Source organism: Parasteatoda tepidariorum, chromosome 4 (genome assembly GCF_982258835.1).
Source record: "Parasteatoda tepidariorum strain Cologne lab strain chromosome 4, Ptep-v5.0, whole genome shotgun sequence".
NCBI lineage: Eukaryota > Metazoa > Arthropoda > Arachnida > Araneae > Theridiidae > Parasteatoda > Parasteatoda tepidariorum.
Genome location: NC_141758.1, coordinates 33,967,486 through 33,976,098, shown reverse-complemented (window position 1 = coordinate 33,976,098; position 8,613 = coordinate 33,967,486). Strand labels below are relative to the sequence as shown.

Sequence of the window (8,613 nt, the reverse complement as noted above, 5' to 3'; positions counted from 1 at the left end):
AAAAAGGGTATCTGCCTGCTAAATGGCACACAGTTCCAACGGAGCTGTGCAGAATCGCTAGCAAGAGATTCTGGGTACGTAATTTTTGGGTCTTGAGGCAGTTGGTAGCCATTTGCTCTGGCGCCTCATAATAATTAATATATAGAATGGTTTAAGCTTGTCACTTTCATGTTTAAAGCATTTGCTGGAAGTTAAAAACTTCGAGCGAAGCTACTTTTCAGTCACTGTAACAGAAATGCTAATTGTTGAAAAGTTTTAATAAAGTGATAACGAATTAATTAGTATACCTTGTAAAATAAACATAGTTACGCCTACTTTAAATAACAGAAACCAAATAATTAATGCTTTTACGTTGCATGTTATATGATTTTTCATATTTAGTGGTGGAAAAAATATTAAACTAAAAGTAACTTAAATTTCGTTTCCGCTGGAAAATACTATTTCGCAAAGCGGAGCAAGTTAGCATCTCTAATGTTACTTCTGCTACTGGAACCCAAAAGTGACTGTGATTATTTCGATATAGATTTAATCGATATTTTCTATTAATTAATTGATGCAATTTATCAAAATTTTATATAAACTAATCGATTAAACGCGTTAATAAATAATTGACATAGTTAGTTTTTTGTCAAATTAATCGATATCATAAATTTTTAATGTAGTTAATTAAAACAATTAATCGTTATACTGAGTAGTCATTTTTATTATAAGTGATTATTTTTAATAACCAATGTATATCATACTGTGCAATATAGTAGTATGATTTTTAATAACCAATGTATATCATACTGTGCAATATAGTAGTATGATTTTTAATAACCAATGTATATCGTAGTACGCAATATAGTAGTATGATTTTTTAATAATCAATATGGGACCTTATTTAATTCTTGTAAAATGTTAAAATAACATGAGAAAAGCCTTTATGTCAGTTAAAATATTAATTTAAAACTCATAATTCTTCGCTCGTTACTAATATTTTCATATTGATATTACAGTAAAAGTTTAATCTTTAAATTTTTGTTGTTGAGTTATTGGCATTTAAAAACGATGAATGAGTGCATTAATTCGATATTTAGTTTTAAAGAATACTCATTTTCTTCATTAAATGTACAGTAAACTGCAAACTTAATCACAAGTAAATTTTTAGTAATGTTGTCAGACAAAAAATATCACCGTATTCATGAAATTCTTCATAGCTTTTCAATATTTTATGAAAATTTTTCTTCTTTATGAGAGAAAAGAATGCATGATATGAAAACAAAAATTCATAAAAAAAATTTTTGTTGTTACGATTAGGAATTTCGACATTTCCATAATTTTGCGTTTATTTTATCTTGGGCTGGTAGCATTAATTTCATATACCAGGATCTGCTGTAATAACCAACAGATGGCGCCACTTAACATTTTCTTTTAAATTTTGCTGTTTGGAAGGGGGAGAAAAACACTTTTCCTTAGTTTTATTAATTGATATAAAAAATTTAACTGCCTTATGCAATAGTTATTCATGTTTATTTCATTAAATTACAATAAATCAATATGTTTGTTTGGCATGCATAAATGTGTGATTAAGAATCTATGAGTAATGATTGAACTGTATTGTAGACGAATGCCCTAGAGCAGTGTTTCCCAAACTTATGACTTTTGTGTACCACTAATAAAAAAAAGTATGTATTTTTTACTATAAAAAATTGCAACTGGCTGTTGGCCCCACTAATTATTAACTGCTAACTCTGCAAAAAATAGCCAATAGAAAAATACGTAATCGTAAATTTTCATGGATAACTTTGTTTTTAAATAAAATTTTTTGAAATTTTCGTTTGTTGCAAGATATTTCGCATAAGAACGCGTACCCCCGCTAATCTGTTCCCGTACCCCTGGGGGTGCGCGTACTACACTTTTTGAAACACTGCCTAGAATTCAAAACCAAAAAAAGTGACATCAAAAACAAATTATCTCCAAAGCACCAAAACTTAACTGAATATTTTGGCTTTTTTCGTTGCCATGGCTTTCACATCGATCTTGGACTTTCTCCCTACAAAATAGGCGACAACGTAATTTCTTTTTTTAAAGATTATTATTTAAAAAAAATTACTTAAGATTTCAATGACTTTTTAACGAAAATTATAGAAATAAATAATAGGAAATATTGTATGCAATAATTTATGTCTCTTTCGCAGAAGTGCTTGAAGTTGATTTTTTAAAGTTTCATTAATTTAATGGTTGTGACAAAATTCGCTTTAATTGTTTATTCAGTTATCTGCATAGAACAGTTTTTCATAAGTTATTCTCCTCGAGAAAATATTTTTCTTATTGAAATACATTTTTAATAGTGCTGCTGTTACTTTTCCTGATTTTTTTCTGAGTTATATCTGAAAATGTCAAAAATAGATGGCGCTGCTACTTATTAAAAAACGACAATTTGGTTTCTGTGGTTATTATACAATTTCGTCCTAGTCATACTATTTTACTGCATCAAATAGATATTGCTGAATACCAGCAATTATAAACATAATAACTTACATGAAAAACCTGACATTTATGCGAAAAGATATATTAAATAGAGAAATTAAATATAAAATGGATATGGAATGGGATTTATTTATTTAAAAACTTTTAGTTTTATTATTTTAAAACTAAATTTTTTTATAATCAAGTATTTAATTCTTCAATAAAGATTTTTAAATTTGCAACATTGACAACAGTTTGAATGAAATCACTTATTACTTCTTAAACTATTGGTGAAAGCTGTTAATAGCAAAAAAAAAATAATAATAATAATAATAAAATAATAATAATAATTTTTTTTAAGAGACACAAATGGCATAACTTTTATTGTGATGCTTTTGAAACATTGAATGAAAAATTATTAACTTAAAAGCCAAAAATACTATAAAATGGTTTAAAAAACAATTATTTCCACTTGAATTCTTTTTAAAATATATTTTGAATGTAAGGTGTTCTTAAGAGAGATGTATCCAGAGTCCCATAGGGTACGGATGCATTTCGAACTAAACAGGATAAAAATGGAATAAAGATTAAAAGAAAACAAAAAATAAGTTTATTTTTCTTACAAATCATTTATCAAAATACGGCCGAATATATTTTTTTGGATTCTGCCTGCATGTATACTACGCCAGTAAAGAAAACCTATTCACTCAAAATAAAAGGGAAATTTAATTTCCTTTACAACCTTTCTTATTGTACTAGAAAAATGTATTATAACTTTTAAAAATAAATAAATAAAAATAAAGAAACCATTTTATACTGTTTTCACTAATTTGTATCTCATTATTTTATTCCTTATTTAAGCATAAGTACAAAAAAAGAAAAGAAAAAAAAAGTTTAATATTGCTTCAATGAACCAATTGTAAAGAAAAATGCTTATTGTTTGCTAAATGATAAAAAAAAAAGTAAATATGGAAAGGATATAAATATTTCGTAACCATATTTATGTTCATATTATGTTTATTTTTTTCACCACACGTTGATACTAATGAAACGTTCTGTCATGCTTATAAATATGGCCTAAAGACCAATTATTTTTTCATTAAAACCTCTTTTTTTAAAAAAAAAAATGAATAAATAAAAAGTATTAATAAAAATTAGAATTGAACGATTTTAAAAAAAAAATTACTATAACATAACTTTATGGTACTAAGGAAAATTTTCCACTGATCCTGTAAACTTGCAAAAATCTGAAACAATGAGATCCATTGCACAAAATAAAACCATTCGATTATGTGTGCGATTGAATACCATTAAAAATAAGTAATTTAAATGACAAAAAATAAATAATAATTTTATTCCAAATATCAAAATATTCAGAACATTATAAAGCAAATTATATTTGCAGTAAAAATTTGATCCAACCTTCAAATTAAAAAAATAATATTTCTGGTATAAACTGACTTTCAAAAAATCTAAAATAAAAAAAAAATAATCAAGTAGAAAAACATTTAAAACGATTTCTAATACAAATTACACATTAATTCAAAAGAAAAAGCAATTATCATTGTTTAATTACAAACAACTCTAATTGAAAATTCACTATTATTTTAAATTATATACAATTTTAAATTTCAAAACAAAAATTGAATGAAGGAGAAATGCAGAAAAAATGCTTACATTATTTGCTAATACAACTTTTAAAAAATATAAAATGAAGGAAAAACCATCAAGTTGCTAACCACTTAAAATGACTTCTAGTACTAATTACATATTAATTCAAAATAAAAAGCAATTATCATTGTTTAATAAAAAACACCTCTAATTGAACATTTACATATATTTTAAATTATATACAATTTTGAATTTAGAAACAATAATTGAATGAATGAGAAATGCAGAAAAAAAAATGCTCACATTATATGCTAATATGACTTATAAAAAATATTAAAAAAAAGTTAAAGAAATCATATTGCAAACCACTTGAAATGATTTCTAGTACTAATTACATATTAATTCTTCAGTAATAATTAATTACATATTTTCTTAAATTTAATTTTTCTTGATGTATTAAAAAAAAATCAAGATAGCTCAAAATGTTTTTGAGTAACAAAGCTGTATTTTAAAAACATATTTGTCAAATTGAAATATTAGATTAAAAATAAGAATTTTAAAACAAATGAAAATAAAATTGATTACAAAAAATTATGATTTAAGCTTGCATATACTTAGTGTTCATGTTTAAAAACATGAGTTGCTGTACTTTACGGCCACTAAGTCGAGTTCGACGTTCTGAAAGAATATACCCGCTTTCAGAAAAAATTCTCTCGCAAGGCACTAAAGTAGCCAGTGCACAGTTTTTGCGTACCAATTTAGCGAGATGAGGGTACAGACTCTCTTTTTCTTTCCACCACCGTAAGGGATTTTGTTGCCGTGGAAGAATCGTATCGTCCAAGTATCTTTGCAATTCAACAATTGCCCGAGATTGAATTGCTCCTCGTGGCTGGGCAGTGGCCACTTTCCCATCAAAGTCACCCTATATCGACAATTCCTCGAATGTTGTTGAGATGGGAATTGTATCGAAATTTGTGCATTCAGCATTGTCGACGTAATTCATTTCACTCATGGGCATTGTTAGAACAGTTCTTTTTACCAAACTGATTGATTGTTCGTCTGAAAATGGCAAACATTTAAATCTTGGGTCCAAAATAGTGGCCACTGAAATAATTTTATGTTTTTCTAGATTTCTATTTCGTTCCTTCAGTCCCTTTATCAGGGTCTCCAAAACTGCCCTACAATTTTCACTATTGACATCTCTCAATCGTTTTTCACAAACGCTAATCAGACCATTCGTAATGATGATGATTTGACTAGCAGTGAAATAATTTTCCCCACTCCTTTCTTTTGTTACGTCAACAAAAGACTTTAAAATACTGCACATTTCTTTTAAAACTCCCCATTCATCAAAAGTTAAGACAGGAAGATCTTTATTTAAAAGAGCAATAGATGTTTTCACTGCATCTTGGAGCTCTATTAATCGCTCAAACATGAAGTAGGTAGAGTTCCAACGAGTTGGCATGTCCTGAAGTAACTTTTTGGGTTGTTTTGAGCCTGCCGAAGTTTGGCATTTTAACAAGCGTTCACTGGCGGTCGTACTTCTTTTGAAATGGGATACGATTTTTTTGCATTTATCATGCAATTCTTTCAAAATCTCTAACGACTCCTGAACAATCAAGTTTAGGGTGTGATCGTAGCACCCGATTCCTTCTTGAGATATTTTTTCAACCACCAGTTTCATATTTGATGCATTATCTGAAACAACGCAATTTATTTTCTTCCTTATACCCCATTCTTCAATAATTCTCCCCATTTCCAGAAACAAATTTTCCTCAGCGTGAGAGTCCACCATTCCCAGCAGAATGGATTTCATCCTGAATTCATCATCGATGAAGTGAGCAGTTGTGATTAAATAAGAATCCCATATCGATGATGTCCAACAATCCGTAGTTAAGCAAATGTTCTTAATGTTTGCCATCACCTGCTTCATTTCATGTAAGCATTGCTCGTACTTCTTTGACAGTAAACTAACGGAAAGAGTTTTTCTGATCGGTAGCTTGTAAGAAGGATTCAGTGGTCTTACAAATTTTTCAAAACCTTCATATTCAACCACACTAAATGGTTGAAAGTCAGTAATGATCAAGTTCATTAAGAAGTCATCAATTCATCAGAAGTCATCATTAAGAGTTTTCGCCTTTCATCGAAACACAACTTTTTAGATGCAAACTGAAAAATCTTACTTTGTTGTAGTTTTCGTTTTTTTTTCCGTTAGTGATGTTGATTTCTGTGTCGTTGTTACCTATTTCAACGTCGTTGATTTCTATGGATGAGCATTCTTTTTGCCTTTCAATATTATAGTACTGTTGGATGAGCACGATTCAGATGTTTTTACAAATTAGTAATTAATGATTTATAAGAAAATGTTCCCTTGTGTGGCTAAATTAACTTCAGCAGATTTATTAATGCAAGAAATATATTCTTTTTTAAAATAATTAAAAGAACAAATCATCTGAAAAAAATGGGAAGAATTAATGACTAGGATTAATAACATTAACAATTATTTAATTAAAGACTGGTTAAATAAGTACATGTTAAAGAAATTCAGACGAGACACATTATATACAACCATCACCAACCGGATGACTTAAGATTTGTTAGGCGATCGATAAGACAATTATTACGAACATCTACAAGTAAATTAAAATTGGCGAGATATTCGACGCCTATTATCGGCTGAGTAACGTCATAGGCCAATTAAATTCTCTCCCTAAATTTAAGTTAACTGATAACAATTTAGTACCGTAAGTAAATATCTGAGAACCGTTGGCTGCGAATAAAACTAACTTATCAGGTTTCTTAGAAGACGAAAAAGATTTGGGAATTACCGATACATCTGCTCCCGTATCTATTAGAAATTTTAAATGAGACGAGGAGTCGGCCAGTAAGAGTCTATCAACCGGGCGGTCGCGGTCATTCAAAGATCGCCAACTTAGTTTTCCTGTTGATTATGAAATGCACAGTGTGATAAAAATTTTTGATCTCGTGTTCCAAAATTTGTGTGATAAAAACACATGTTGTTCACAAGATCTTTGTATTTATTTTGTCTATTGCGGGATAGGCCGTGACGATCATTTCGCCCGTTATCTCGATTTCTACTTCTATCTCTGCCACGTGAATGAACAAGCGTGGGGAGCTCAGTAACCTGTCTGCTGAGCTGTGCAATTTGTTGTTCTAACTGTGAGCTAGATTCATTTTGAAAATTTTTTAGTGCAAGAGTTAATTTGATTCACACTCGCAATATCACTAATTTTATCAGCTACAGCTGCTAAACTGTTTAAATCTTCGCTCAACGCAGCCAGAGAAGCGATGTAGAAGAGAGGCGAGAGAGCCATAACGATTTTAGAACCGGCACACCGGCAGCTTCTCCGGCTACGCGTGCGAGGAGATGAGAGGGACGTTGATTTCCGAGTTCTAGGCCTTGCAACAGTTCTAATCTTGGACTCTTAGCTTTCTGAATGGAGTTCAATTAACCTAGTTTTGCTAAATTGTTATTTTGCTAAATTGTTGAGTGCGTAGCAGAGCCGTTTTTAAGAATGGGCCCCCCGAAAAGTCTAAAATTTCATTGCATTGATTTTTTTTTAATTTTAACTCATTTATTATTTATAACTTAAGAGGGGCTCCAAACCCCACTTTTTTCTTCTTTTTTTAAAGTTTTAATCAGAGCTGAGGCCCTCTGAAGCCCATAATATATATATTTTTTTTCTTTCTTACATTGTCAGATGTTTTTCAAAATCTAATCGAAGTGTTTACAAGTATAAAATAATTGTTACTCTTCACTTTTCTAACTAAAAGAGCTATAAAACGCTCTTTCCGCTAATGAAAATATCACCACTTTCGTAGCTATCACCCACAGAGTTGTCAAATAGCCTTCTCACTTTACACTCTAAGAAAATGTTTTTAGCTTCTTTATATTGCCTTGGTTTTTTTCCCCCTAACTTTGGAAATATCAGATATCCACAGAAACAGAATTTCGTCTTATTTCTGCTCATAAATTTCTAGGAAGAAAAAATTTCTAGGGCTGTAAATAGGGGGAGGGTCTTGCTAGAATTCATTTGAGTCACTGACTTGAGCATCCTAAATGTTTCAACTAGCCTAATTGTTTAATTTACTTAATTTTTGTAGTTGATTTTATTTTGTTATTTTTCAAATTAATCGTAAGAGAATCCATGAATTGGAATTTCTATATCAAATTTTCGTAGGATATTAAGACAAATCTTTCACGTTAGAGGTAAACAAATGTTTCTATTATATCAATTTTGGTTGTGGTTAGGGAAAACGTGAAAGACTTGTGCAGTTTTTTATATATACATTGGGAATATTTTTGTTTATTTATTTAAATGGCGGGCCACTATTCAATTCCCTCTTTGACTGGCCTGTCTGCCAAAAACTCTTGATTTGGTCTGTTCTGGATGAAATTGAGTTAACAAATGTAATTTTATTTTACTTTTACCTACTGCTAATAGACAGAAACAACATAGTATTTTGTTTAATAGAGCATTGAAATCAGATGATCATCAGCTAAACAAATGTTTAAACACAAGAAAAAAT

The 8,613-nt window shown here is 29.6% G+C and overlaps 1 non-coding gene across 1 annotated transcript; it reads left to right on the top strand.

The window, feature by feature from the left end:
- On the top strand, positions 1-128 carry LOC122271657 (U11 spliceosomal RNA). Its single transcript, XR_006226540.2, has one exon. It is a non-coding gene; the product is annotated as a U11 spliceosomal RNA (small nuclear RNA).
- The last annotated feature ends 8,485 nt before the right edge of the window (positions 129-8,613 follow it).